We start from the raw sequence: 24219 nt of genomic DNA, 5'->3' as shown, positions 1-24219 counted from the left end.
AAGTTACCGCTGGCCCCAGCATCGGTGGTTCAGTGGTAGAATGCTCGCCTGCCACGCGGGCGGCCCGGGTTCGATTCCCGGCCGATGCATCATTTTGCTTTTCCCGCGATGATGCTGCCGCGTCGCTTGAGCGCTTGAGATGCACGATCCACAAGGATGTGTAGCTGGATTTCCCTTGAGAAGGACCGAGAACGCAGCACTCGCGGGTCCCCACTAGGACGCTCGCATCATGTTCTACAGACTAGCGTCGGCCTGGCCTCACAAGTTGCTGGGTCCGGGTGCCTCCGAGGCTCTAAACTTTAACGACAAGGAGTGCTGCCTATCGTTGCAACAGCTGCAGCAGCACCGCAATCAACTGGGCCGGCAGTGCACGTGTAGCAACAGAACACGTTATCCAGGAAGTACAGTGTCTCTACGTCTAATATTGGGTACGGTATTTACCCAGTTTCCAGGACAAGCGGTGCACCCGTGCCTCGGTAGCGCAGTAGGCAGCGCGTAAGTCTCATAATCTTAAGGTCGTGAGTTCGATCCTCACCCGGGGCATTTAATTTTCTGTGACTGATGGTGGTGCTGTTGCTAGGGCGCCAACGTATTTCTTGTTTGTTATCCACAACGTTTCAACGCTTCAGCGGGAAAATGTTTACTTCCTGTTATTGCTACTTACAGCTTCCCTTTTCCTCTTCTCCCAGCAGAGCATGAAGCCAAAAGCATTGCTCTGCGACGTTTGAGGTGCGCGCCTTGCCAGTCAGTATGTGCAAAGATGCTCGCAAAGAGAGAGGGGCGCCGACGCGGCACTCGACACGAAATGCGACAAGCGACCGTACGAACGGTCGAACGAAACGTCCACATCCGGTGTGGTCTAGTGGCTAGGATACCTGGCTTTCACCCAGGAGGCCCGGGTTCGATTCCCGGTACCGGAACGGAATTTTTTCCACACGAATCGTGGCAAGTTTGAGCTGTCCGAGCAGCCGTTTGCCGTCCTGCTCGCAATATAGCTACTGTTTCGTGACCGTCAGCAGAATATAGACTAGGGAAGCAGACACACGACGACCATAGAAATGGTGTATGGCTTCATGCCACCTGTTTCCAGCGTAGGGCTGAGCAACTGCATCTGCCGACGCCCGTTAGCTCAGTTGGTTAGAGCGTCGTGCTAATAACGCGAAGGTCGTGGGTTCGATCCCCCCACGGGCCACTACTCTTTTACTACTACGAAAAGGCAGCGCCGATTTCAGCTGGCGAGTGTGATGACCAAAAGATCATCACCCTGCGTGGAAGTTGACAGAGGATCCGAACCCGACTCGTCGGGAAGCGCTACAGCATTCACTCGGCAATGGCCATAATATCTTGAATACACTGGTTCTCAACCGATAAAGAGAAAATGAAAGAAAATGTCCGATTGCCGATGCGTAACAACTTTGGCCCTTGTCAGTACTTGGGCGGGTGAGCGCATGGGAACACAGGGCACTATTTGCACTTTTACTTCCTATTTTTGTTTCTCCTTTGTTTTCGGAGCTACAGCCCGATTCGGTCAGGGAGACGCCACCGTGAAATGAAGGGGGCGTGCTGTGTGTCCATCGCCTCGCCTCTCCTTACCTCTCTCAGTCGTTTCTCGTGCTTGTCGTTTTGATAAAGGCCGATTTGAGAGCGTCAGCTCTCGCGTCAGCTGAGCAAAGTCGAGACAAGTCGAGACACGAGACAAGTCGAGACACACTAAGGGCTGGTATGCAGCGAGTAAGAGCGCGAAAAAACAATAATTTAAGAGCGCGTGGCAAAAGTACTCATACGCGAAATTAAAAGCCTGCTGCGGTGGCCGGGAATCGAACCCGGATCAACTGCTTGGAAGGCAACTATGCTGACCATTACACCACCACCGCACAAGCGAGCGCCGCGCGTCCGCGCTGTGTCGGCTTCCCGCCAGTCGGCAGCGGCCGAAGGTGATCGTACCTGGCAGGCGCATTTCGAGGCAGGCTAGGGGAGCACATCCAGACGCATTCGGACAGCGTATCCGCGCACATTTCGCATCCTTTGGCAAGAGTTGGGCGCCGGCGACGCAAGAGTACGCAGAGGACCGCGTTCTGGCGGCATTTTTAAGCAGTGCAGTGCAGGATTCAGCGTCTGCAGCATCTTTCCCACAGAATGCTACGGCGCTTGACGGCAGTCCCACTTTCCCTTGAGACATCTGCTCGGGAAGCAGCGTCAAGTTACCGCTGGCCCCAGCATCGGTGGTTCAGTGGTAGAATGCTCGCCTGCCACGCGGGCGGCCCGGGTTCGATTCCCGGCCGATGCATCATTTTGCTTTTCCCGCGATGATGCTGCCGCGTCGCTTGAGCGCTTGAGATGCACGATCCACAAGGATGTGTAGCTGGATTTCCCTTGAGAAGGACCGAGAACGCAGCACTCGCGGGTCCCCACTAGGACGCTCGCATCATGTTCTACAGACTAGCGTCGGCCTGGCCTCACAAGTTGCTGGGTCCGGGTGCCTCCGAGGCTCTAAACTTTAACGACAAGGAGTGCTGCCTATCGTTGCAACAGCTGCAGCAGCACCGCAATCAACTGGGCCGGCAGTGCACGTGTAGCAACAGAACACGTTATCCAGGAAGTACAGTGTCTCTACGTCTAATATTGGGTACGGTATTTACCCAGTTTCCAGGACAAGCGGTGCACCCGTGCCTCGGTAGCGCAGTAGGCAGCGCGTAAGTCTCATAATCTTAAGGTCGTGAGTTCGATCCTCACCCGGGGCATTTAATTTTCTGTGACTGATGGTGGTGCTGTTGCTAGGGCGCCAACGTATTTCTTGTTTGTTATCCACAACGTTTCAACGCTTCAGCGGGAAAATGTTTACTTCCTGTTATTGCTACTTACAGCTTCCCTTTTCCTCTTCTCCCAGCAGAGCATGAAGCCAAAAGCATTGCTCTGCGACGTTTGAGGTGCGCGCCTTGCCAGTCAGTATGTGCAAAGATGCTCGCAAAGAGAGAGGGGCGCCGACGCGGCACTCGACACGAAATGCGACAAGCGACCGTACGAACGGTCGAACGAAACGTCCACATCCGGTGTGGTCTAGTGGCTAGGATACCTGGCTTTCACCCAGGAGGCCCGGGTTCGATTCCCGGTACCGGAACGGAATTTTTTCCACACGAATCGTGGCAAGTTTGAGCTGTCCGAGCAGCCGTTTGCCGTCCTGCTCGCAATATAGCTACTGTTTCGTGACCGTCAGCAGAATATAGACTAGGGAAGCAGACACACGACGACCATAGAAATGGTGTATGGCTTCATGCCACCTGTTTCCAGCGTAGGGCTGAGCAACTGCATCTGCCGACGCCCGTTAGCTCAGTTGGTTAGAGCGTCGTGCTAATAACGCGAAGGTCGTGGGTTCGATCCCCCCACGGGCCACTACTCTTTTACTACTACGAAAAGGCAGCGCCGATTTCAGCTGGCGAGTGTGATGACCAAAAGATCATCACCCTGCGTGGAAGTTGACAGAGGATCCGAACCCGACTCGTCGGGAAGCGCTACAGCATTCACTCGGCAATGGCCATAATATCTTGAATACACTGGTTCTCAACCGATAAAGAGAAAATGAAAGAAAATGTCCGATTGCCGATGCGTAACAACTTTGGCCCTTGTCAGTACTTGGGCGGGTGAGCGCATGGGAACACAGGGCACTATTTGCACTTTTACTTCCTATTTTTGTTTCTCCTTTGTTTTCGGAGCTACAGCCCGATTCGGTCAGGGAGACGCCACCGTGAAATGAAGGGGGCGTGCTGTGTGTCCATCGCCTCGCCTCTCCTTACCTCTCTCAGTCGTTTCTCGTGCTTGTCGTTTTGATAAAGGCCGATTTGAGAGCGTCAGCTCTCGCGTCAGCTGAGCAAAGTCGAGACAAGTCGAGACACGAGACAAGTCGAGACACACTAAGGGCTGGTATGCAGCGAGTAAGAGCGCGAAAAAACAATAATTTAAGAGCGCGTGGCAAAAGTACTCATACGCGAAATTAAAAGCCTGCTGCGGTGGCCGGGAATCGAACCCGGATCAACTGCTTGGAAGGCAACTATGCTGACCATTACACCACCACCGCACAAGCGAGCGCCGCGCGTCCGCGCTGTGTCGGCTTCCCGCCAGTCGGCAGCGGCCGAAGGTGATCGTACCTGGCAGGCGCATTTCGAGGCAGGCTAGGGGAGCACATCCAGACGCATTCGGACAGCGTATCCGCGCACATTTCGCATCCTTTGGCAAGAGTTGGGCGCCGGCGACGCAAGAGTACGCAGAGGACCGCGTTCTGGCGGCATTTTTAAGCAGTGCAGTGCAGGATTCAGCGTCTGCAGCATCTTTCCCACAGAATGCTACGGCGCTTGACGGCAGTCCCACTTTCCCTTGAGACATCTGCTCGGGAAGCAGCGTCAAGTTACCGCTGGCCCCAGCATCGGTGGTTCAGTGGTAGAATGCTCGCCTGCCACGCGGGCGGCCCGGGTTCGATTCCCGGCCGATGCATCATTTTGCTTTTCCCGCGATGATGCTGCCGCGTCGCTTGAGCGCTTGAGATGCACGATCCACAAGGATGTGTAGCTGGATTTCCCTTGAGAAGGACCGAGAACGCAGCACTCGCGGGTCCCCACTAGGACGCTCGCATCATGTTCTACAGACTAGCGTCGGCCTGGCCTCACAAGTTGCTGGGTCCGGGTGCCTCCGAGGCTCTAAACTTTAACGACAAGGAGTGCTGCCTATCGTTGCAACAGCTGCAGCAGCACCGCAATCAACTGGGCCGGCAGTGCACGTGTAGCAACAGAACACGTTATCCAGGAAGTACAGTGTCTCTACGTCTAATATTGGGTACGGTATTTACCCAGTTTCCAGGACAAGCGGTGCACCCGTGCCTCGGTAGCGCAGTAGGCAGCGCGTAAGTCTCATAATCTTAAGGTCGTGAGTTCGATCCTCACCCGGGGCATTTAATTTTCTGTGACTGATGGTGGTGCTGTTGCTAGGGCGCCAACGTATTTCTTGTTTGTTATCCACAACGTTTCAACGCTTCAGCGGGAAAATGTTTACTTCCTGTTATTGCTACTTACAGCTTCCCTTTTCCTCTTCTCCCAGCAGAGCATGAAGCCAAAAGCATTGCTCTGCGACGTTTGAGGTGCGCGCCTTGCCAGTCAGTATGTGCAAAGATGCTCGCAAAGAGAGAGGGGCGCCGACGCGGCACTCGACACGAAATGCGACAAGCGACCGTACGAACGGTCGAACGAAACGTCCACATCCGGTGTGGTCTAGTGGCTAGGATACCTGGCTTTCACCCAGGAGGCCCGGGTTCGATTCCCGGTACCGGAACGGAATTTTTTCCACACGAATCGTGGCAAGTTTGAGCTGTCCGAGCAGCCGTTTGCCGTCCTGCTCGCAATATAGCTACTGTTTCGTGACCGTCAGCAGAATATAGACTAGGGAAGCAGACACACGACGACCATAGAAATGGTGTATGGCTTCATGCCACCTGTTTCCAGCGTAGGGCTGAGCAACTGCATCTGCCGACGCCCGTTAGCTCAGTTGGTTAGAGCGTCGTGCTAATAACGCGAAGGTCGTGGGTTCGATCCCCCCACGGGCCACTACTCTTTTACTACTACGAAAAGGCAGCGCCGATTTCAGCTGGCGAGTGTGATGACCAAAAGATCATCACCCTGCGTGGAAGTTGACAGAGGATCCGAACCCGACTCGTCGGGAAGCGCTACAGCATTCACTCGGCAATGGCCATAATATCTTGAATACACTGGTTCTCAACCGATAAAGAGAAAATGAAAGAAAATGTCCGATTGCCGATGCGTAACAACTTTGGCCCTTGTCAGTACTTGGGCGGGTGAGCGCATGGGAACACAGGGCACTATTTGCACTTTTACTTCCTATTTTTGTTTCTCCTTTGTTTTCGGAGCTACAGCCCGATTCGGTCAGGGAGACGCCACCGTGAAATGAAGGGGGCGTGCTGTGTGTCCATCGCCTCGCCTCTCCTTACCTCTCTCAGTCGTTTCTCGTGCTTGTCGTTTTGATAAAGGCCGATTTGAGAGCGTCAGCTCTCGCGTCAGCTGAGCAAAGTCGAGACAAGTCGAGACACGAGACAAGTCGAGACACACTAAGGGCTGGTATGCAGCGAGTAAGAGCGCGAAAAAACAATAATTTAAGAGCGCGTGGCAAAAGTACTCATACGCGAAATTAAAAGCCTGCTGCGGTGGCCGGGAATCGAACCCGGATCAACTGCTTGGAAGGCAACTATGCTGACCATTACACCACCACCGCACAAGCGAGCGCCGCGCGTCCGCGCTGTGTCGGCTTCCCGCCAGTCGGCAGCGGCCGAAGGTGATCGTACCTGGCAGGCGCATTTCGAGGCAGGCTAGGGGAGCACATCCAGACGCATTCGGACAGCGTATCCGCGCACATTTCGCATCCTTTGGCAAGAGTTGGGCGCCGGCGACGCAAGAGTACGCAGAGGACCGCGTTCTGGCGGCATTTTTAAGCAGTGCAGTGCAGGATTCAGCGTCTGCAGCATCTTTCCCACAGAATGCTACGGCGCTTGACGGCAGTCCCACTTTCCCTTGAGACATCTGCTCGGGAAGCAGCGTCAAGTTACCGCTGGCCCCAGCATCGGTGGTTCAGTGGTAGAATGCTCGCCTGCCACGCGGGCGGCCCGGGTTCGATTCCCGGCCGATGCATCATTTTGCTTTTCCCGCGATGATGCTGCCGCGTCGCTTGAGCGCTTGAGATGCACGATCCACAAGGATGTGTAGCTGGATTTCCCTTGAGAAGGACCGAGAACGCAGCACTCGCGGGTCCCCACTAGGACGCTCGCATCATGTTCTACAGACTAGCGTCGGCCTGGCCTCACAAGTTGCTGGGTCCGGGTGCCTCCGAGGCTCTAAACTTTAACGACAAGGAGTGCTGCCTATCGTTGCAACAGCTGCAGCAGCACCGCAATCAACTGGGCCGGCAGTGCACGTGTAGCAACAGAACACGTTATCCAGGAAGTACAGTGTCTCTACGTCTAATATTGGGTACGGTATTTACCCAGTTTCCAGGACAAGCGGTGCACCCGTGCCTCGGTAGCGCAGTAGGCAGCGCGTAAGTCTCATAATCTTAAGGTCGTGAGTTCGATCCTCACCCGGGGCATTTAATTTTCTGTGACTGATGGTGGTGCTGTTGCTAGGGCGCCAACGTATTTCTTGTTTGTTATCCACAACGTTTCAACGCTTCAGCGGGAAAATGTTTACTTCCTGTTATTGCTACTTACAGCTTCCCTTTTCCTCTTCTCCCAGCAGAGCATGAAGCCAAAAGCATTGCTCTGCGACGTTTGAGGTGCGCGCCTTGCCAGTCAGTATGTGCAAAGATGCTCGCAAAGAGAGAGGGGCGCCGACGCGGCACTCGACACGAAATGCGACAAGCGACCGTACGAACGGTCGAACGAAACGTCCACATCCGGTGTGGTCTAGTGGCTAGGATACCTGGCTTTCACCCAGGAGGCCCGGGTTCGATTCCCGGTACCGGAACGGAATTTTTTCCACACGAATCGTGGCAAGTTTGAGCTGTCCGAGCAGCCGTTTGCCGTCCTGCTCGCAATATAGCTACTGTTTCGTGACCGTCAGCAGAATATAGACTAGGGAAGCAGACACACGACGACCATAGAAATGGTGTATGGCTTCATGCCACCTGTTTCCAGCGTAGGGCTGAGCAACTGCATCTGCCGACGCCCGTTAGCTAAGTTGGTTAGAGCGTCGTGCTAATAACGCGAAGGTCGTGGGTTCGATCCCCCCACGGGCCACTACTCTTTTACTACTACGAAAAGGCAGCGCCGATTTCAGCTGGCGAGTGTGATGACCAAAAGATCATCACCCTGCGTGGAAGTTGACAGAGGATCCGAACCCGACTCGTCGGGAAGCGCTACAGCATTCACTCGGCAATGGCCATAATATCTTGAATACACTGGTTCTCAACCGATAAAGAGAAAATGAAAGAAAATGTCCGATTGCCGATGCGTAACAACTTTGGCCCTTGTCAGTACTTGGGCGGGTGAGCGCATGGGAACACAGGGCACTATTTGCACTTTTACTTCCTATTTTTGTTTCTCCTTTGTTTTCGGAGCTACAGCCCGATTCGGTCAGGGAGACGCCACCGTGAAATGAAGGGGGCGTGCTGTGTGTCCATCGCCTCGCCTCTCCTTACCTCTCTCAGTCGTTTCTCGTGCTTGTCGTTTTGATAAAGGCCGATTTGAGAGCGTCAGCTCTCGCGTCAGCTGAGCAAAGTCGAGACAAGTCGAGACACGAGACAAGTCGAGACACACTAAGGGCTGGTATGCAGCGAGTAAGAGCGCGAAAAAACAATAATTTAAGAGCGCGTGGCAAAAGTACTCATACGCGAAATTAAAAGCCTGCTGCGGTGGCCGGGAATCGAACCCGGATCAACTGCTTGGAAGGCAACTATGCTGACCATTACACCACCACCGCACAAGCGAGCGCCGCGCGTCCGCGCTGTGTCGGCTTCCCGCCAGTCGGCAGCGGCCGAAGGTGATCGTACCTGGCAGGCGCATTTCGAGGCAGGCTAGGGGAGCACATCCAGACGCATTCGGACAGCGTATCCGCGCACATTTCGCATCCTTTGGCAAGAGTTGGGCGCCGGCGACGCAAGAGTACGCAGAGGACCGCGTTCTGGCGGCATTTTTAAGCAGTGCAGTGCAGGATTCAGCGTCTGCAGCATCTTTCCCACAGAATGCTACGGCGCTTGACGGCAGTCCCACTTTCCCTTGAGACATCTGCTCGGGAAGCAGCGTCAAGTTACCGCTGGCCCCAGCATCGGTGGTTCAGTGGTAGAATGCTCGCCTGCCACGCGGGCGGCCCGGGTTCGATTCCCGGCCGATGCATCATTTTGCTTTTCCCGCGATGATGCTGCCGCGTCGCTTGAGCGCTTGAGATGCACGATCCACAAGGATGTGTAGCTGGATTTCCCTTGAGAAGGACCGAGAACGCAGCACTCGCGGGTCCCCACTAGGACGCTCGCATCATGTTCTACAGACTAGCGTCGGCCTGGCCTCACAAGTTGCTGGGTCCGGGTGCCTCCGAGGCTCTAAACTTTAACGACAAGGAGTGCTGCCTATCGTTGCAACAGCTGCAGCAGCACCGCAATCAACTGGGCCGGCAGTGCACGTGTAGCAACAGAACACGTTATCCAGGAAGTACAGTGTCTCTACGTCTAATATTGGGTACGGTATTTACCCAGTTTCCAGGACAAGCGGTGCACCCGTGCCTCGGTAGCGCAGTAGGCAGCGCGTAAGTCTCATAATCTTAAGGTCGTGAGTTCGATCCTCACCCGGGGCATTTAATTTTCTGTGACTGATGGTGGTGCTGTTGCTAGGGCGCCAACGTATTTCTTGTTTGTTATCCACAACGTTTCAACGCTTCAGCGGGAAAATGTTTACTTCCTGTTATTGCTACTTACAGCTTCCCTTTTCCTCTTCTCCCAGCAGAGCATGAAGCCAAAAGCATTGCTCTGCGACGTTTGAGGTGCGCGCCTTGCCAGTCAGTATGTGCAAAGATGCTCGCAAAGAGAGAGGGGCGCCGACGCGGCACTCGACACGAAATGCGACAAGCGACCGTACGAACGGTCGAACGAAACGTCCACATCCGGTGTGGTCTAGTGGCTAGGATACCTGGCTTTCACCCAGGAGGCCCGGGTTCGATTCCCGGTACCGGAACGGAATTTTTTCCACACGAATCGTGGCAAGTTTGAGCTGTCCGAGCAGCCGTTTGCCGTCCTGCTCGCAATATAGCTACTGTTTCGTGACCGTCAGCAGAATATAGACTAGGGAAGCAGACACACGACGACCATAGAAATGGTGTATGGCTTCATGCCACCTGTTTCCAGCGTAGGGCTGAGCAACTGCATCTGCCGACGCCCGTTAGCTAAGTTGGTTAGAGCGTCGTGCTAATAACGCGAAGGTCGTGGGTTCGATCCCCCCACGGGCCACTACTCTTTTACTACTACGAAAAGGCAGCGCCGATTTCAGCTGGCGAGTGTGATGACCAAAAGATCATCACCCTGCGTGGAAGTTGACAGAGGATCCGAACCCGACTCGTCGGGAAGCGCTACAGCATTCACTCGGCAATGGCCATAATATCTTGAATACACTGGTTCTCAACCGATAAAGAGAAAATGAAAGAAAATGTCCGATTGCCGATGCGTAACAACTTTGGCCCTTGTCAGTACTTGGGCGGGTGAGCGCATGGGAACACAGGGCACTATTTGCACTTTTACTTCCTATTTTTGTTTCTCCTTTGTTTTCGGAGCTACAGCCCGATTCGGTCAGGGAGACGCCACCGTGAAATGAAGGGGGCGTGCTGTGTGTCCATCGCCTCGCCTCTCCTTACCTCTCTCAGTCGTTTCTCGTGCTTGTCGTTTTGATAAAGGCCGATTTGAGAGCGTCAGCTCTCGCGTCAGCTGAGCAAAGTCGAGACAAGTCGAGACACGAGACAAGTCGAGACACACTAAGGGCTGGTATGCAGCGAGTAAGAGCGCGAAAAAACAATAATTTAAGAGCGCGTGGCAAAAGTACTCATACGCGAAATTAAAAGCCTGCTGCGGTGGCCGGGAATCGAACCCGGATCAACTGCTTGGAAGGCAACTATGCTGACCATTACACCACCACCGCACAAGCGAGCGCCGCGCGTCCGCGCTGTGTCGGCTTCCCGCCAGTCGGCAGCGGCCGAAGGTGATCGTACCTGGCAGGCGCATTTCGAGGCAGGCTAGGGGAGCACATCCAGACGCATTCGGACAGCGTATCCGCGCACATTTCGCATCCTTTGGCAAGAGTTGGGCGCCGGCGACGCAAGAGTACGCAGAGGACCGCGTTCTGGCGGCATTTTTAAGCAGTGCAGTGCAGGATTCAGCGTCTGCAGCATCTTTCCCACAGAATGCTACGGCGCTTGACGGCAGTCCCACTTTCCCTTGAGACATCTGCTCGGGAAGCAGCGTCAAGTTACCGCTGGCCCCAGCATCGGTGGTTCAGTGGTAGAATGCTCGCCTGCCACGCGGGCGGCCCGGGTTCGATTCCCGGCCGATGCATCATTTTGCTTTTCCCGCGATGATGCTGCCGCGTCGCTTGAGCGCTTGAGATGCACGATCCACAAGGATGTGTAGCTGGATTTCCCTTGAGAAGGACCGAGAACGCAGCACTCGCGGGTCCCCACTAGGACGCTCGCATCATGTTCTACAGACTAGCGTCGGCCTGGCCTCACAAGTTGCTGGGTCCGGGTGCCTCCGAGGCTCTAAACTTTAACGACAAGGAGTGCTGCCTATCGTTGCAACAGCTGCAGCAGCACCGCAATCAACTGGGCCGGCAGTGCACGTGTAGCAACAGAACACGTTATCCAGGAAGTACAGTGTCTCTACGTCTAATATTGGGTACGGTATTTACCCAGTTTCCAGGACAAGCGGTGCACCCGTGCCTCGGTAGCGCAGTAGGCAGCGCGTAAGTCTCATAATCTTAAGGTCGTGAGTTCGATCCTCACCCGGGGCATTTAATTTTCTGTGACTGATGGTGGTGCTGTTGCTAGGGCGCCAACGTATTTCTTGTTTGTTATCCACAACGTTTCAACGCTTCAGCGGGAAAATGTTTACTTCCTGTTATTGCTACTTACAGCTTCCCTTTTCCTCTTCTCCCAGCAGAGCATGAAGCCAAAAGCATTGCTCTGCGACGTTTGAGGTGCGCGCCTTGCCAGTCAGTATGTGCAAAGATGCTCGCAAAGAGAGAGGGGCGCCGACGCGGCACTCGACACGAAATGCGACAAGCGACCGTACGAACGGTCGAACGAAACGTCCACATCCGGTGTGGTCTAGTGGCTAGGATACCTGGCTTTCACCCAGGAGGCCCGGGTTCGATTCCCGGTACCGGAACGGAATTTTTTCCACACGAATCGTGGCAAGTTTGAGCTGTCCGAGCAGCCGTTTGCCGTCCTGCTCGCAATATAGCTACTGTTTCGTGACCGTCAGCAGAATATAGACTAGGGAAGCAGACACACGACGACCATAGAAATGGTGTATGGCTTCATGCCACCTGTTTCCAGCGTAGGGCTGAGCAACTGCATCTGCCGACGCCCGTTAGCTCAGTTGGTTAGAGCGTCGTGCTAATAACGCGAAGGTCGTGGGTTCGATCCCCCCACGGGCCACTACTCTTTTACTACTACGAAAAGGCAGCGCCGATTTCAGCTGGCGAGTGTGATGACCAAAAGATCATCACCCTGCGTGGAAGTTGACAGAGGATCCGAACCCGACTCGTCGGGAAGCGCTACAGCATTCACTCGGCAATGGCCATAATATCTTGAATACACTGGTTCTCAACCGATAAAGAGAAAATGAAAGAAAATGTCCGATTGCCGATGCGTAACAACTTTGGCCCTTGTCAGTACTTGGGCGGGTGAGCGCATGGGAACACAGGGCACTATTTGCACTTTTACTTCCTATTTTTGTTTCTCCTTTGTTTTCGGAGCTACAGCCCGATTCGGTCAGGGAGACGCCACCGTGAAATGAAGGGGGCGTGCTGTGTGTCCATCGCCTCGCCTCTCCTTACCTCTCTCAGTCGTTTCTCGTGCTTGTCGTTTTGATAAAGGCCGATTTGAGAGCGTCAGCTCTCGCGTCAGCTGAGCAAAGTCGAGACAAGTCGAGACACGAGACAAGTCGAGACACACTAAGGGCTGGTATGCAGCGAGTAAGAGAGCGAAAAAACAATAATTTAAGAGCGCGTGGCAAAAGTACTCATACGCGAAATTAAAAGCCTGCTGCGGTGGCCGGGAATCGAACCCGGATCAACTGCTTGGAAGGCAACTATGCTGACCATTACACCACCACCGCACAAGCGAGCGCCGCGCGTCCGCGCTGTGTCGGCTTCCCGCCAGTCGGCAGCGGCCGAAGGTGATCGTACCTGGCAGGCGCATTTCGAGGCAGGCTAGGGGAGCACATCCAGACGCATTCGGACAGCGTATCCGCGCACATTTCGCATCCTTTGGCAAGAGTTGGGCGCCGGCGACGCAAGAGTACGCAGAGGACCGCGTTCTGGCGGCATTTTTAAGCAGTGCAGTGCAGGATTCAGCGTCTGCAGCATCTTTCCCACAGAATGCTACGGCGCTTGACGGCAGTCCCACTTTCCCTTGAGACATTTGCTCGGGAAGCAGCGTCAAGTTACCGCTGGCCCCAGCATCGGTGGTTCAGTGGTAGAATGCTCGCCTGCCACGCGGGCGGCCCGGGTTCGATTCCCGGCCGATGCATCATTTTGCTTTTCCCGCGATGATGCTGCCGCGTCGCTTGAGCGCTTGAGATGCACGATCCACAAGGATGTGTAGCTGGATTTCCCTTGAGAAGGACCGAGAACGCAGCACTCGCGGGTCCCCACTAGGACGCTCGCATCATGTTCTACAGACTAGCGTCGGCCTGGCCTCACAAGTTGCTGGGTCCGGGTGCCTCCGAGGCTCTAAACTTTAACGACAAGGAGTGCTGCCTATCGTTGCAACAGCTGCAGCAGCACCGCAATCAACTGGGCCGGCAGTGCACGTGTAGCAACAGAACACGTTATCCAGGAAGTACAGTGTCTCTACGTCTAATATTGGGTACGGTATTTACCCAGTTTCCAGGACAAGCGGTGCACCCGTGCCTCGGTAGCGCAGTAGGCAGCGCGTAAGTCTCATAATCTTAAGGTCGTGAGTTCGATCCTCACCCGGGGCATTTAATTTTCTGTGACTGATGGTGGTGCTGTTGCTAGGGCGCCAACGTATTTCTTGTTTGTTATCCACAACGTTTCAACGCTTCAGCGGGAAAATGTTTACTTCCTGTTATTGCTACTTACAGCTTCCCTTTTCCTCTTCTCCCAGCAGAGCATGAAGCCAAAAGCATTGCTCTGCGACGTTTGAGGTGCGCGCCTTGCCAGTCAGTATGTGCAAAGATGCTCGCAAAGAGAGAGGGGCGCCGACGCGGCACTCGACACGAAATGCGACAAGCGACCGTACGAACGGTCGAACGAAACGTCCACATCCGGTGTGGTCTAGTGGCTAGGATACCTGGCTTTCACCCAGGAGGCCCGGGTTCGATTCCCGGTACCGGAACGGAATTTTTTCCACACGAATCGTGGCAAGTTTGAGCTGTCCGAGCAGCCGTTTGCCGTCCTGCTCGGAATATAGCTACTGTTTCGTGACCGTCAGCAGAATATAGACTAGGGAAGCAGACACACGACGACCATAGAAATGGTGTATGGCTTCATGCCACCTGTTTCCAGCGTAGGGCTGAGCAACTGCATCTGCCGACGCCCGTTAGCTCAGTTGGTTAGAGCGTCGTGCTAATAACGCGAAGGTCGTGGGTTCGATCCCCCCACGGGCCACTACTCTTTTACTACTACGAAAAGGCAGCGCCGATTTCAGCTGGCGAGTGTGATGACCAAAAGATCATCACCCTGCGTGGAAGTTGACAGAGGATCCGAACCCGACTCGTCGGGAAGCGCTACAGCATTCACTCGGCAATGGCCATAATATCTTGAATACACTGGTTCTCAACCGATAAAGAGAAAATGAAAGAAAATGTCCGATTGCCGATGCGTAACAACTTTGGCCCTTGTCAGTACTTGGGCGGGTGAGCGCATGGGAACACAGGGCACTATTTGCACTTTTACTTCCTATTTTTGTTTCTCCTTTGTTTTCGGAGCTACAGCCCGATTCGGTCAGGGAGACGCCACCGTGAAATGAAGGGGGCGTGCTGTGTGTCCATCGCCTCGCCTCTCCTTACCTCTCTCAGTCGTTTCTCGTGCTTGTCGTTTTGATAAAGGCCGATTTGAGAGCGTCAGCTGAGCAAAGTCGAGACAAGTCGAGACACGAGACAAGTCGAGACACACTAAGGGCTGGTATGCAGCGAGTAAGAGCGCGAAAAAACAATAATTTAAGAGCGCGTGGCAAAAGTACTCATACGCGAAATTAAAAGCCTGCTGCGGTGGCCGGGAATCGAACCCGGATCAACTGCTTGGAAGGCAACTATGCTGACCATTACACCACCACCGCACAAGCGAGCGCCGCGCGTCCGCGCTGTGTCGGCTTCCCGCCAGTCGGCAGCGGCCGAAGGTGATCGTACCTGGCAGGCGCATTTCGAGGCAGGCTAGGGGAGCACATCCAGACGCATTCGGACAGCGTATCCGCGCACATTTCGCATCCTTTGGCAAGAGTTGGGCGCCGGCGACGCAAGAGTACGCAGAGGACCGCGTTCTGGCGGCATTTTTAAGCAGTGCAGTGCAGGATTCAGCGTCTGCAGCATCTTTCCCACAGAATGCTACGGCGCTTGACGGCAGTCCCACTTTCCCTTGAGACATTTGCTCGGGAAGCAGCGTCAAGTTACCGCTGGCCCCAGCATCGGTGGTTCAGTGGTAGAATGCTCGCCTGCCACGCGGGCGGCCCGGGTTCGATTCCCGGCCGATGCATCATTTTGCTTTTCCCGCGATGATGCTGCCGCGTCGCTTGAGCGCTTGAGATGCACGATCCACAAGGATGTGTAGCTGGATTTCCCTTGAGAAGGACCGAGAACGCAGCACTCGCGGGTCCCCACTAGGACGCTCGCATCATGTTCTACAGACTAGCGTCGGCCTGGCCTCACAAGTTGCTGGGTCCGGGTGCCTCCGAGGCTCTAAACTTTAACGACAAGGAGTGCTGCCTATCGTTGCAACAGCTGCAGCAGCACCGCAATCAACTGGGCCGGCAGTGCACGTGTAGCAACAGAACACGTTATCCAGGAAGTACAGTGTCTCTACGTCTAATATTGGGTACGGTATTTACCCAGTTTCCAGGACAAGCGGTGCACCCGTGCCTCGGTAGCGCAGTAGGCAGCGCGTAAGTCTCATAATCTTAAGGTCGTGAGTTCGATCCTCACCCGGGGCATTTAATTTTCTGTGACTGATGGTGGTGCTGTTGCTAGGGCGCCAACGTATTTCTTGTTTGTTATCCACAACGTTTCAACGCTTCAGCGGGAAAATGTTTACTTCCTGTTATTGCTACTTACAGCTTCCCTTTTCCTCTTCTCCCAGCAGAGCATGAAGCCAAAAGCATTGCTCTGCGACGTTTGAGGTGCGCGCCTTGCCAGTCAGTATGTGCAAAGATGCTCGCAAAGAGAGAGGGGCGCCGACGCGGCACTCGACACGAAATGCGACAAGCGACCGTACGAACGGTCGAACGAAACGTCCACATCCGGTGTGGTCTAGTGGCTAGGATACCTGGCTTTCACCCAGGAGGCCCGGGTTCGATTCCCGGTACCGGAACGGAATTTTTTCCACACGAATCGTGGCAAGTTTGAGCTGTCCGAGCAGCCGTTTGCCGTCCTGCTCGGAATATAGCTACTGTTTCGTGACCGTCAGCAGAATATAGACTAGGGAAGCAGACACACGACGACCATAGAAATGGTGTATGGCTTCATGCCACCTGTTTCCAGCGTAGGGCTGAGCAACTGCATCTGCCGACGCCCGTTAGCTCAGTTGGTTAGAGCGTCGTGCTAATAACGCGAAGGTCGTGGGTTCGATCCCCCCACGGGCCACTACTCTTTTACTACTACGAAAAGGCAGCGCCGATTTCAGCTGGCGAGTGTGATGACCAAAAGATCATCACCCTGCGTGGAAGTTGACAGAGGATCCGAACCCGACTCGTCGGGAAGCGCTACAGCATTCACTCGGCAATGGCCATAATATCTTGAATACACTGGTTCTCAACCGATAAAGAGAAAATGAAAGAAAATGTCCGATTGCCGATGCGTAACAACTTTGGCCCTTGTCAGTACTTGGGCGGGTGAGCGCATGGGAACACAGGGCACTATTTGCACTTTTACTTCCTATTTTTGTTTCTCCTTTGTTTTCGGAGCTACAGCCCGATTCGGTCAGGGAGACGCCACCGTGAAATGAAGGGGGCGTGCTGTGTGTCCATCGCCTCGCCTCTCCTTACCTCTCTCAGTCGTTTCTCGTGCTTGTCGTTTTGATAAAGGCCGATTTGAGAGCGTCAGCTCTCGCGTCAGCTGAGCAAAGTCGAGACAAGTCGAGACACGAGACAAGTCGAGACACACTAAGGGCTGGTATGCAGCGAGTAAGAGCGCGAAAAAACAATAATTTAAGAGCGCGTGGCAAAAGTACTCATACGCGAAATTAAAAGCCTGCTGCGGTGGCCGGGAATCGAACCCGGATCAACTGCTTGGAAGGCAACTATGCTGACCATTACACCACCACCGCACAAGCGAGCGCCGCGCGTCCGCGCTGTGTCGGCTTCCCGCCAGTCGGCAGCGGCCGAAGGTGATCGTACCTGGCAGGCGCATTTCGAGGCAGGCTAGGGGAGCACATCCAGACGCATTCGGACAGCGTATCCGCGCACATTTCGCATCCTTTGGCAAGAGTTGGGCGCCGGCGACGCAAGAGTACGCAGAGGACCGCGTTCTGGCGGCATTTTTAAGCAGTGCAGTGCAGGATTCAGCGTCTGCAGCATCTTTCCCACAGAATGCTACGGCGCTTGACGGCAGTCCCACTTTCCCTTGAGACATCTGCTCGGGAAGCAGCGTCAAGTTACCGCTGGCCCCAGCATCGGTGGTTCAGTGGTAGAATGCTCGCCTGCCACGCGGGCGGCCCGGGTTCGATTCCCGGCCGATGCATCATTTTGCTTTTCCCGCGATGATGCTGCCGCGTCGCTTGAGCGCTTGAGATGCACGATCCACAAGGATGTGTAGCTGGATTTCCCTTGAGAAGGACCGAGAACGCAGCACTCGCGGGTCCCCACTAGGACGCTCGCATCATGTTCTACAGACTAGCGTCGGCCTGGCCTCACAAGTTGCTGGGTCCGGGTGCCTCCGAGGCTCTAAACTTTAACGACAAGGAGTGCTGCCTATCGTTGCAACAGCTGCAGCAGCACCGCAATCAACTGGGCCGGCAGTGCACGTGTAGCAACAGAACACGTTATCCAGGAAGTACAGTGTCTCTACGTCTAATATTGGGTACGGTATTTACCCAGTTTCCAGGACAAGCGGTGCACCCGTGCCTCGGTAGCGCAGTAGGCAGCGCGTAAGTCTCATAATCTTAAGGTCGTGAGTTCGATCCTCACCCGGGGCATTTAATTTTCTGTGACTGATGGTGGTGCTGTTGCTAGGGCGCCAACGTATTTCTTGTTTGTTATCCACAACGTTTCAACGCTTCAGCGGGAAAATGTTTACTTCCTGTTATTGCTACTTACAGCTTCCCTTTTCCTCTTCTCCCAGCAGAGCATGAAGCCAAAAGCATTGCTCTGCGACGTTTGAGGTGCGCGCCTTGCCAGTCAGTATGTGCAAAGATGCTCGCAAAGAGAGAGGGGCGCCGACGCGGCACTCGACACGAAATGCGACAAGCGACCGTACGAACGGTCGAACGAAACGTCCACATCCGGTGTGGTCTAGTGGCTAGGATACCTGGCTTTCACCCAGGAGGCCCGGGTTCGATTCCCGGTACCGGAACGGAATTTTTTCCACACGAATCGTGGCAAGTTTGAGCTGTCCGAGCAGCCGTTTGCCGTCCTGCTCGCAATATAGCTACTGTTTCGTGACCGTCAGCAGAATATAGACTAGGGAAGCAGACACACGACGACCATAGAAATGGTGTATGGCTTCATGCCACCTGTTTCCAGCGTAGGGCTGAGCAACTGCATCTGCCGACGCCCGTTAGCTCAGTTGGTTAGAGCGTCGTCATTCGCGCCTCGTCTTCGGCGCGAGACGGACGTGTGGCGGCCGCTGCGGACGTTTCGTGTCAACAAGGCTGTTTTCCTGCGAGCCAGGTAGGCCGGCTCGCAAGCGCATTACTTCACTTAATTGTGTATTGGTTTGATGAAGATGAGAAAAGACACGATTAAATTCGCTTTCGATAGAAATTTCGTACGACCGAAAGCTTTTGAAATCAAACTGTGGCTCACAGAAAAAGTTGGAATTACGAAAGATGATTTAGTTGGAGTTCATTTATCGTTTGTGACTAACTCGGCATATGTGAAATTGGCAGATCCTGCTAAATGTGTCGCACTTGTTGAACAATGTGGCGGTATTCTTAAGTTCAATCACTTAGACGGCTCAGTTAGCGATGTCGTAGTATCCTATGCTGGGATGGGAATACGAACAGTAAGAGTATTTGAGCTTCCTTTTGAAATGCCTGTAGTCGAAATCAATCGTGTTCTCGGGGCGTATGGCAGAGTAATTTCCAATGTTGCGGAAAGGTGGTCAGAACCACACATGTTTCCCGTTTTGAATGGCGTTCGCCAGGTTAAGATGGAACTTCTCAAGCACATTCCTTCCTTTGTAATTATTGGAGGATACCGTGCGTTGATCATTTACGATGGACAGCCTCGTACCTGTGCCATTTGTAACTCGACAGAGCACGTGCGTGCTGAGTGCAGTAGACGGAGGGTTCCTCAATTACCACGGGTAGAATCCGAAGGTGCAGGGCCTGTAGTTCACCTGCCGATGACGTACGCTGCTGCCACGTCACCTTTGCGATCAGCTCGGCAGACATCTTTCGAACTGGGGGACCAATGCGAGCATCCCGAGAGTGTTAACAACCATATAGACAGTGGTAGATCCGTAGCTATGACTACCCATACAGCGCCCCAGTGTCCCACCAGTGACGGTCAGGTACCTTACGACTGTGCCGAGCCTTCTCGTAGCTCGCGAGCAGAACCTTCTGCGGTTACTGTGGATACCTCCCTGCAACCGCCTGATTGCGCACGACAGGACGAGACCACCACGAAAGTAGCGGCAACGGATGATCCAGTTCAGAATATTGTTGGGCAAGACATGAGCATAGATCACTCGATCATCCAACTGACACAAGGAGTCAATGACTACGGTTCTGCTTCCCACAGCGCGGCTGACAGGCCCCCTGCGACAGAGGCGAGTCTAACTGCGGTAGTCCTTTCTTCCACGCCTGGTGAAAAGAGCAGAGTTGGCTCTTCGACTAGGACACAAGACCGGCTTGCATCGCCGACTTCGTCTCCGCATTCGTCCGAAAAGTCCCCTGATTCGTCTCCAGAGCGGTCAAGATCGCCTCGGAAAGCTAGGAAACGTCGCAAAAAGCGGTTAGCACACCAGGCTGCTGAAAGCTTAGCCCCGGCTCTGCGGGATAGGTTGAGGAGCATTCAGGAACAGACAACGATCGAAGACCATGGCCGGAGGGAACCTGAGGTCGGTAGCATACCATCGCATCTACGGACATCACCTGAGCACGGTGTCCGGGACGAAGGAGCACCAGGCCTCGAATTTTCAGACCATCAGGACGTACCTACTTCCCAACGTAGACAATCTCCCCAGAATAGTCGTTTTGAATGGGCAGACGATACGGAGACAACACTGCCACATGTATCTGCGAACAATGGTATGGCATGTTAACCGCAACCTCTCAAGCTCACGACTACACTTTGAGCGCACGAATGACATGTGAATTCGGCCTACATATGCCTAATCGCCGGAAAGTCCAGTAAACAATAACAGCTCTTTCTTATGGATCAAACGTATCACGTTATGACTGTTAATGTTAACAAGATCCAGAGTGCAACTAACATTGCTGCCCTCCGGGACTTCATATATCAGTCCGATACCGATATTGCGCTTTTTCAAGAAGTGTGTTTTTCACATTTGTATGTTCCGGGATTTACTGCAATTCTCAATGTCGCCTCAGAAGGCGCTTGCGGCACCGCTGTCCTGGTCAAGGAAGGTATTGCAATAACAGATGTAACCATGTTGGAATCGGGGCGGGGAATCAGTTTTAAGATTTTCGGTGTTACGATTATAAATGTTTATGTACCTTCGGGAAGCAGTGGTCGAACAGAACGAGCCAAGTTTTTTAAAAATGATCTCGTGTTTTTACTAAAGGAAAACCCCGTTGATGTAATAGTCGGAGGTGACTGGAATTGTGTCCTACACAGGAAAGACCAAACGCCAAATTTCAATTTCTCCCCAGAACTAGATGGTCTTGTGAAAACAATGAAATGGCAGGACGCTTGGGAGGTCAAATACCCCGTGTCTGTCCAGTACACATATTTTAGCACTAAAGCGCAAAGTCGGATCGACCGCATATACGTAAGTTCACATTTAGCCAGCAAAATCAGTGGCGTCGAACGAATACCAACTTTCTTTTCCGACCATCTAGCACTAAGGTGCAGCATTGGACTTCCTAAACAGAAGACATACTGGGGCCGTCCTTTTTGGAAATTAAATATCGCCATGCTTCGAGATAACGCCCTAACTGAGCAGTTAGAAGCTTCTTGGCAACTTTCACTCCGACAAAGCCACAAATACCGGTCAACGATAGATTGGTGGACTTTATGCGCCAAAAAGAAACTTAGATCTACTCTAATTTCTTACAGTAGGGAAAGGGCACTTTGGTCTCGGCGCACTGTCGAATTCTATTATACTTGTCTGCGTGACCTTTATGATATGCCCATGTCCGCGGCTGTCAGAACGGGTATCAAACAGGTCAAGGCCGAACTTCTTAGTCTTAAACGCAAACAGCTGGAAGGACTGACAATAAAATCACGAGTTCAAACCACAGTGGAAGAAGAACACGCTTCACTCTATCATCTACTCCAGCACGAACAAAATCGTCGAAGAAATTTTATTCAGTCATTGCTCTCTGAAGATCAAAGTCTTTTAACTCAACAAAAAGATATTTTAAACGAGGCTCATAGGTATTATAATCAGTTGTACAGTGCTCACCAGTATAACCCAGATCATGGACAGGAACTGCTCCGAAACTGTGATATGGAACAACTAGTAACTGCAGAACACAACAGGAGCCTCACTGTCGAAATCCTGTCTGAAGACATTTTCGACGTAATTAAAAGCTCACCTGTTAAAAAATCACCTGGGCCCGACGGTTTACCCGTAGAATTTTATTCCCAATATTGGCATATTATAAGGAATAAATTCACACAAGTCGTCAACGAAATATTGAGTGGAGGGCACATACCTGACGAAATGAAAGAGTGTGTCACTGTTTTACTTCCTAAGGGAATCAATTCGGATGTCAAACAGCTCAACAAAATGAGACCGATATCCTTAATGAACTCTGATTATAAAATTATTGCCAGGGTTGTAAAAAACAGACTCCGACCGGTGTTTGATACAGTAATTGGTCCCCATCAAACGTGTCTCCCGGGTCGGAATATTTTTAAAACAGTCTGCGAATACAGGGACATAATCAGTATCTTCTCAACGACATTGACGAAGGCTGGCCTCGTTTTTATCGACTTTTCTAAAGCCTTTGATAGGGTAAACCATGAATATTTATTTACCACTCTGATGCATATAGGTTTTAACGACAAATTTTTAATTGTCTTAAAAAATCTATTGCAAGGGATGAAAACCAAAATTTTAATCAATGGACACTATACTCGAGATGTCGAAATAGCAAATGGTGTCCCGCAGGGAAGTCCTTTATCAATGATGCTATTTGTGGTCGCACTAGAACCTTTGCTGAAACGATTAAACAAGGAATTAGAAGGCATATCAATTTCAGGGGTCAGTAACGCTACCAACGCTTACGCCGACGACGTCGGTGTCATCGTCAGAAGTAATGACGACGTTGTAAGACTGAGAGAGATTGTTCGCCTTTACTGCTTCGCAACGGGAGCGCAAATCAACGATATGAAAAGCTCCTTTCTAAATCTCCATGGCTTCAGGAACACTGCCCTCGAATGGGCCAGGTCTGTAGACCATCACACTGCGTTAGGTGTGAGGTTCTACCGATGCCCCCTGCAAACAACGACATTCAACTGGAAGAAGGTCTTACATAGTATTCGAGGTACTTTAATAATGAACCGACTTAGAGACTTGAACATTATCCAAAGGGTGCAATTAATCAACTGCGCTGTCCTTTCGAAAGCAGTATATGTAGGTCAAATACTGCCGATACCTAAAGCGATATCCAAAACCATCATGAGCTTCATCTGCAAGTATGTTTGGAGAGGTGAGATATTTAAAGTGGCGGCCAGTACTATAACTTTAAAACCGCGAGAAGGAGGCCTCGGTCTGACCGATATCCGCCGCAAAACTACGGCTCTTTATATCAAGCGTACACTTCAGCTTTTAGAAGACCGCCACAATAATTTATCATCGAAACTTTTCCGAATCCTTACACCGGAGAGTATGGAACCACCTATTAACATAAGTAAAATCTCTTACAAATTGCAGCACATCAGATTCTACTATTTAGAACTCAGTTATCTGCACTGCATTGTCGCGGATAGGACCAAAAGAAACTGTAGTTTCATCATGGATTGCCTTACTACAAAGGACAACCGTAACAGAATGGAATCAAAATATCCCACCCGAAATTGGCAAAATATATGGAAGAATATAAACAATAAAGTACTGTCCACCAATGTGCGCGGTGCCTGGTACAAGGTTGTCAATAATACCGTTGCCACAAATGAAAGATTACAGTCTATAGGATTGAGTGACACAAATCAGTGTCCACGTTGTAATGTGATAGACACCCTCCGGCATCGTCTCATATGCAACGGCTACCAGGTCATTTGGGACAGAGTCCGCCAACAGGTGGCGTTTATCAATAGGAACGACGGCAGACACCTTACTGTCGACATTCTCGTCATCCCCGAAAGCGTTGCTTTCCCTATTCAAAAGAATAATGTTACCCTATGGCTATTGGGGAACTATGTCAATTATGTCATTAATAACCTCGGCCTGCCCGACGTACTGGACTATGAGCAACATCTATTACTGGAATATTATAAAATATGTGGACAACGACACCACAAGACCTTGTATGGTAACATGCTAAAAATATTATTTGACAAACAAGGCATCGGATGACGTACGCAATGACGAATAGCGGATAAAATATCGGATTTTGCGATGCCAAAGTAGGGGATTGCTGCTAAGGGCGACGTACGGTGGGGACTTCGTGGGCCCCAGGGCCGCTACGGTAGCCGTGAAGGCCTTCGCAGAACCCTGAAAAGACCTTGCATTCTCTGCCTATGCTTAAAAAAAAAAAACAAAAAAAAAAAAAAAAAAAAAAAAAAAAGAGATCAGTGTCTTGTATTGTGTGTGTCCTTAAGAAGCCTACGTTTCTCAGTTAACCATTAATTTTTCTTTCTTTATCCACAATTTTCACCAGATTATTTTCAGTTATTTTGAACAACCATCCAACGTTACAAAATAAGTTCATTTGGATGGAGACAT

The 24219-nt window shown here is 52.3% G+C and overlaps 43 non-coding genes across 43 annotated transcripts; 35 read left to right on the top strand and 8 right to left on the bottom strand.

The window, feature by feature from the left end:
- Positions 1-18: 18 nt before the first annotated feature.
- On the top strand, positions 19-89 carry Trnag-gcc. The gene has a single exon. It is a non-coding gene; the product is annotated as a tRNA-Gly (tRNA).
- Positions 90-470: 381 nt separating this feature from the next.
- Positions 471-543, top strand: Trnam-cau. Its single transcript has one exon. It is a non-coding gene; the product is annotated as a tRNA-Met (tRNA).
- A 305-nt stretch (positions 544-848) lies between these two features.
- Trnae-uuc lies at positions 849-920 on the top strand. Its single transcript has one exon. It is a non-coding gene; the product is annotated as a tRNA-Glu (tRNA).
- Positions 921-1118: 198 nt separating this feature from the next.
- On the top strand, positions 1119-1192 carry Trnai-aau. Its single transcript has one exon. It is a non-coding gene; the product is annotated as a tRNA-Ile (tRNA).
- A 610-nt stretch (positions 1193-1802) lies between these two features.
- Positions 1803-1874, bottom strand: Trnag-ucc. Its single transcript has one exon. It is a non-coding gene; the product is annotated as a tRNA-Gly (tRNA).
- Positions 1875-2216: 342 nt separating this feature from the next.
- Positions 2217-2287, top strand: Trnag-gcc. The gene has a single exon. It is a non-coding gene; the product is annotated as a tRNA-Gly (tRNA).
- Positions 2288-2668: 381 nt separating this feature from the next.
- On the top strand, positions 2669-2741 carry Trnam-cau. Its single transcript has one exon. It is a non-coding gene; the product is annotated as a tRNA-Met (tRNA).
- Positions 2742-3046: 305 nt separating this feature from the next.
- On the top strand, positions 3047-3118 carry Trnae-uuc. The gene has a single exon. It is a non-coding gene; the product is annotated as a tRNA-Glu (tRNA).
- Positions 3119-3316: 198 nt separating this feature from the next.
- Trnai-aau lies at positions 3317-3390 on the top strand. Its single transcript has one exon. It is a non-coding gene; the product is annotated as a tRNA-Ile (tRNA).
- A 610-nt stretch (positions 3391-4000) lies between these two features.
- Trnag-ucc lies at positions 4001-4072 on the bottom strand. The gene has a single exon. It is a non-coding gene; the product is annotated as a tRNA-Gly (tRNA).
- Positions 4073-4414: 342 nt separating this feature from the next.
- Trnag-gcc lies at positions 4415-4485 on the top strand. The gene has a single exon. It is a non-coding gene; the product is annotated as a tRNA-Gly (tRNA).
- A 381-nt stretch (positions 4486-4866) lies between these two features.
- Trnam-cau lies at positions 4867-4939 on the top strand. The gene has a single exon. It is a non-coding gene; the product is annotated as a tRNA-Met (tRNA).
- A 305-nt stretch (positions 4940-5244) lies between these two features.
- Trnae-uuc lies at positions 5245-5316 on the top strand. Its single transcript has one exon. It is a non-coding gene; the product is annotated as a tRNA-Glu (tRNA).
- Positions 5317-5514: 198 nt separating this feature from the next.
- On the top strand, positions 5515-5588 carry Trnai-aau. Its single transcript has one exon. It is a non-coding gene; the product is annotated as a tRNA-Ile (tRNA).
- Positions 5589-6198: 610 nt separating this feature from the next.
- Trnag-ucc lies at positions 6199-6270 on the bottom strand. The gene has a single exon. It is a non-coding gene; the product is annotated as a tRNA-Gly (tRNA).
- A 342-nt stretch (positions 6271-6612) lies between these two features.
- Positions 6613-6683, top strand: Trnag-gcc. The gene has a single exon. It is a non-coding gene; the product is annotated as a tRNA-Gly (tRNA).
- Positions 6684-7064: 381 nt separating this feature from the next.
- Positions 7065-7137, top strand: Trnam-cau. Its single transcript has one exon. It is a non-coding gene; the product is annotated as a tRNA-Met (tRNA).
- A 305-nt stretch (positions 7138-7442) lies between these two features.
- Positions 7443-7514, top strand: Trnae-uuc. The gene has a single exon. It is a non-coding gene; the product is annotated as a tRNA-Glu (tRNA).
- Positions 7515-7712: 198 nt separating this feature from the next.
- Positions 7713-7786, top strand: Trnai-aau. Its single transcript has one exon. It is a non-coding gene; the product is annotated as a tRNA-Ile (tRNA).
- Positions 7787-8396: 610 nt separating this feature from the next.
- On the bottom strand, positions 8397-8468 carry Trnag-ucc. Its single transcript has one exon. It is a non-coding gene; the product is annotated as a tRNA-Gly (tRNA).
- A 342-nt stretch (positions 8469-8810) lies between these two features.
- Positions 8811-8881, top strand: Trnag-gcc. The gene has a single exon. It is a non-coding gene; the product is annotated as a tRNA-Gly (tRNA).
- Positions 8882-9262: 381 nt separating this feature from the next.
- On the top strand, positions 9263-9335 carry Trnam-cau. Its single transcript has one exon. It is a non-coding gene; the product is annotated as a tRNA-Met (tRNA).
- A 305-nt stretch (positions 9336-9640) lies between these two features.
- Positions 9641-9712, top strand: Trnae-uuc. Its single transcript has one exon. It is a non-coding gene; the product is annotated as a tRNA-Glu (tRNA).
- A 198-nt stretch (positions 9713-9910) lies between these two features.
- On the top strand, positions 9911-9984 carry Trnai-aau. Its single transcript has one exon. It is a non-coding gene; the product is annotated as a tRNA-Ile (tRNA).
- A 610-nt stretch (positions 9985-10594) lies between these two features.
- Trnag-ucc lies at positions 10595-10666 on the bottom strand. Its single transcript has one exon. It is a non-coding gene; the product is annotated as a tRNA-Gly (tRNA).
- Positions 10667-11008: 342 nt separating this feature from the next.
- On the top strand, positions 11009-11079 carry Trnag-gcc. Its single transcript has one exon. It is a non-coding gene; the product is annotated as a tRNA-Gly (tRNA).
- A 381-nt stretch (positions 11080-11460) lies between these two features.
- Positions 11461-11533, top strand: Trnam-cau. Its single transcript has one exon. It is a non-coding gene; the product is annotated as a tRNA-Met (tRNA).
- Positions 11534-11838: 305 nt separating this feature from the next.
- On the top strand, positions 11839-11910 carry Trnae-uuc. Its single transcript has one exon. It is a non-coding gene; the product is annotated as a tRNA-Glu (tRNA).
- A 198-nt stretch (positions 11911-12108) lies between these two features.
- Positions 12109-12182, top strand: Trnai-aau. Its single transcript has one exon. It is a non-coding gene; the product is annotated as a tRNA-Ile (tRNA).
- A 610-nt stretch (positions 12183-12792) lies between these two features.
- On the bottom strand, positions 12793-12864 carry Trnag-ucc. Its single transcript has one exon. It is a non-coding gene; the product is annotated as a tRNA-Gly (tRNA).
- A 342-nt stretch (positions 12865-13206) lies between these two features.
- Trnag-gcc lies at positions 13207-13277 on the top strand. Its single transcript has one exon. It is a non-coding gene; the product is annotated as a tRNA-Gly (tRNA).
- A 381-nt stretch (positions 13278-13658) lies between these two features.
- Positions 13659-13731, top strand: Trnam-cau. The gene has a single exon. It is a non-coding gene; the product is annotated as a tRNA-Met (tRNA).
- Positions 13732-14036: 305 nt separating this feature from the next.
- Trnae-uuc lies at positions 14037-14108 on the top strand. The gene has a single exon. It is a non-coding gene; the product is annotated as a tRNA-Glu (tRNA).
- A 198-nt stretch (positions 14109-14306) lies between these two features.
- On the top strand, positions 14307-14380 carry Trnai-aau. Its single transcript has one exon. It is a non-coding gene; the product is annotated as a tRNA-Ile (tRNA).
- Positions 14381-14978: 598 nt separating this feature from the next.
- On the bottom strand, positions 14979-15050 carry Trnag-ucc. Its single transcript has one exon. It is a non-coding gene; the product is annotated as a tRNA-Gly (tRNA).
- A 342-nt stretch (positions 15051-15392) lies between these two features.
- On the top strand, positions 15393-15463 carry Trnag-gcc. The gene has a single exon. It is a non-coding gene; the product is annotated as a tRNA-Gly (tRNA).
- Positions 15464-15844: 381 nt separating this feature from the next.
- Trnam-cau lies at positions 15845-15917 on the top strand. The gene has a single exon. It is a non-coding gene; the product is annotated as a tRNA-Met (tRNA).
- A 305-nt stretch (positions 15918-16222) lies between these two features.
- Trnae-uuc lies at positions 16223-16294 on the top strand. Its single transcript has one exon. It is a non-coding gene; the product is annotated as a tRNA-Glu (tRNA).
- Positions 16295-16492: 198 nt separating this feature from the next.
- On the top strand, positions 16493-16566 carry Trnai-aau. Its single transcript has one exon. It is a non-coding gene; the product is annotated as a tRNA-Ile (tRNA).
- Positions 16567-17176: 610 nt separating this feature from the next.
- Trnag-ucc lies at positions 17177-17248 on the bottom strand. Its single transcript has one exon. It is a non-coding gene; the product is annotated as a tRNA-Gly (tRNA).
- A 342-nt stretch (positions 17249-17590) lies between these two features.
- Trnag-gcc lies at positions 17591-17661 on the top strand. The gene has a single exon. It is a non-coding gene; the product is annotated as a tRNA-Gly (tRNA).
- A 381-nt stretch (positions 17662-18042) lies between these two features.
- Positions 18043-18115, top strand: Trnam-cau. The gene has a single exon. It is a non-coding gene; the product is annotated as a tRNA-Met (tRNA).
- Positions 18116-18420: 305 nt separating this feature from the next.
- On the top strand, positions 18421-18492 carry Trnae-uuc. The gene has a single exon. It is a non-coding gene; the product is annotated as a tRNA-Glu (tRNA).
- The last annotated feature ends 5727 nt before the right edge of the window (positions 18493-24219 follow it).

This window comes from Schistocerca americana, chromosome 2 (assembly GCF_021461395.2).
Source record: "Schistocerca americana isolate TAMUIC-IGC-003095 chromosome 2, iqSchAmer2.1, whole genome shotgun sequence".
In the NCBI taxonomy this organism is placed as follows: domain Eukaryota; kingdom Metazoa; phylum Arthropoda; class Insecta; order Orthoptera; family Acrididae; genus Schistocerca; species Schistocerca americana.
Note: the sequence above shows the minus strand (reverse complement) of the source record. Positions and strands in the feature narration are given on the sequence as shown.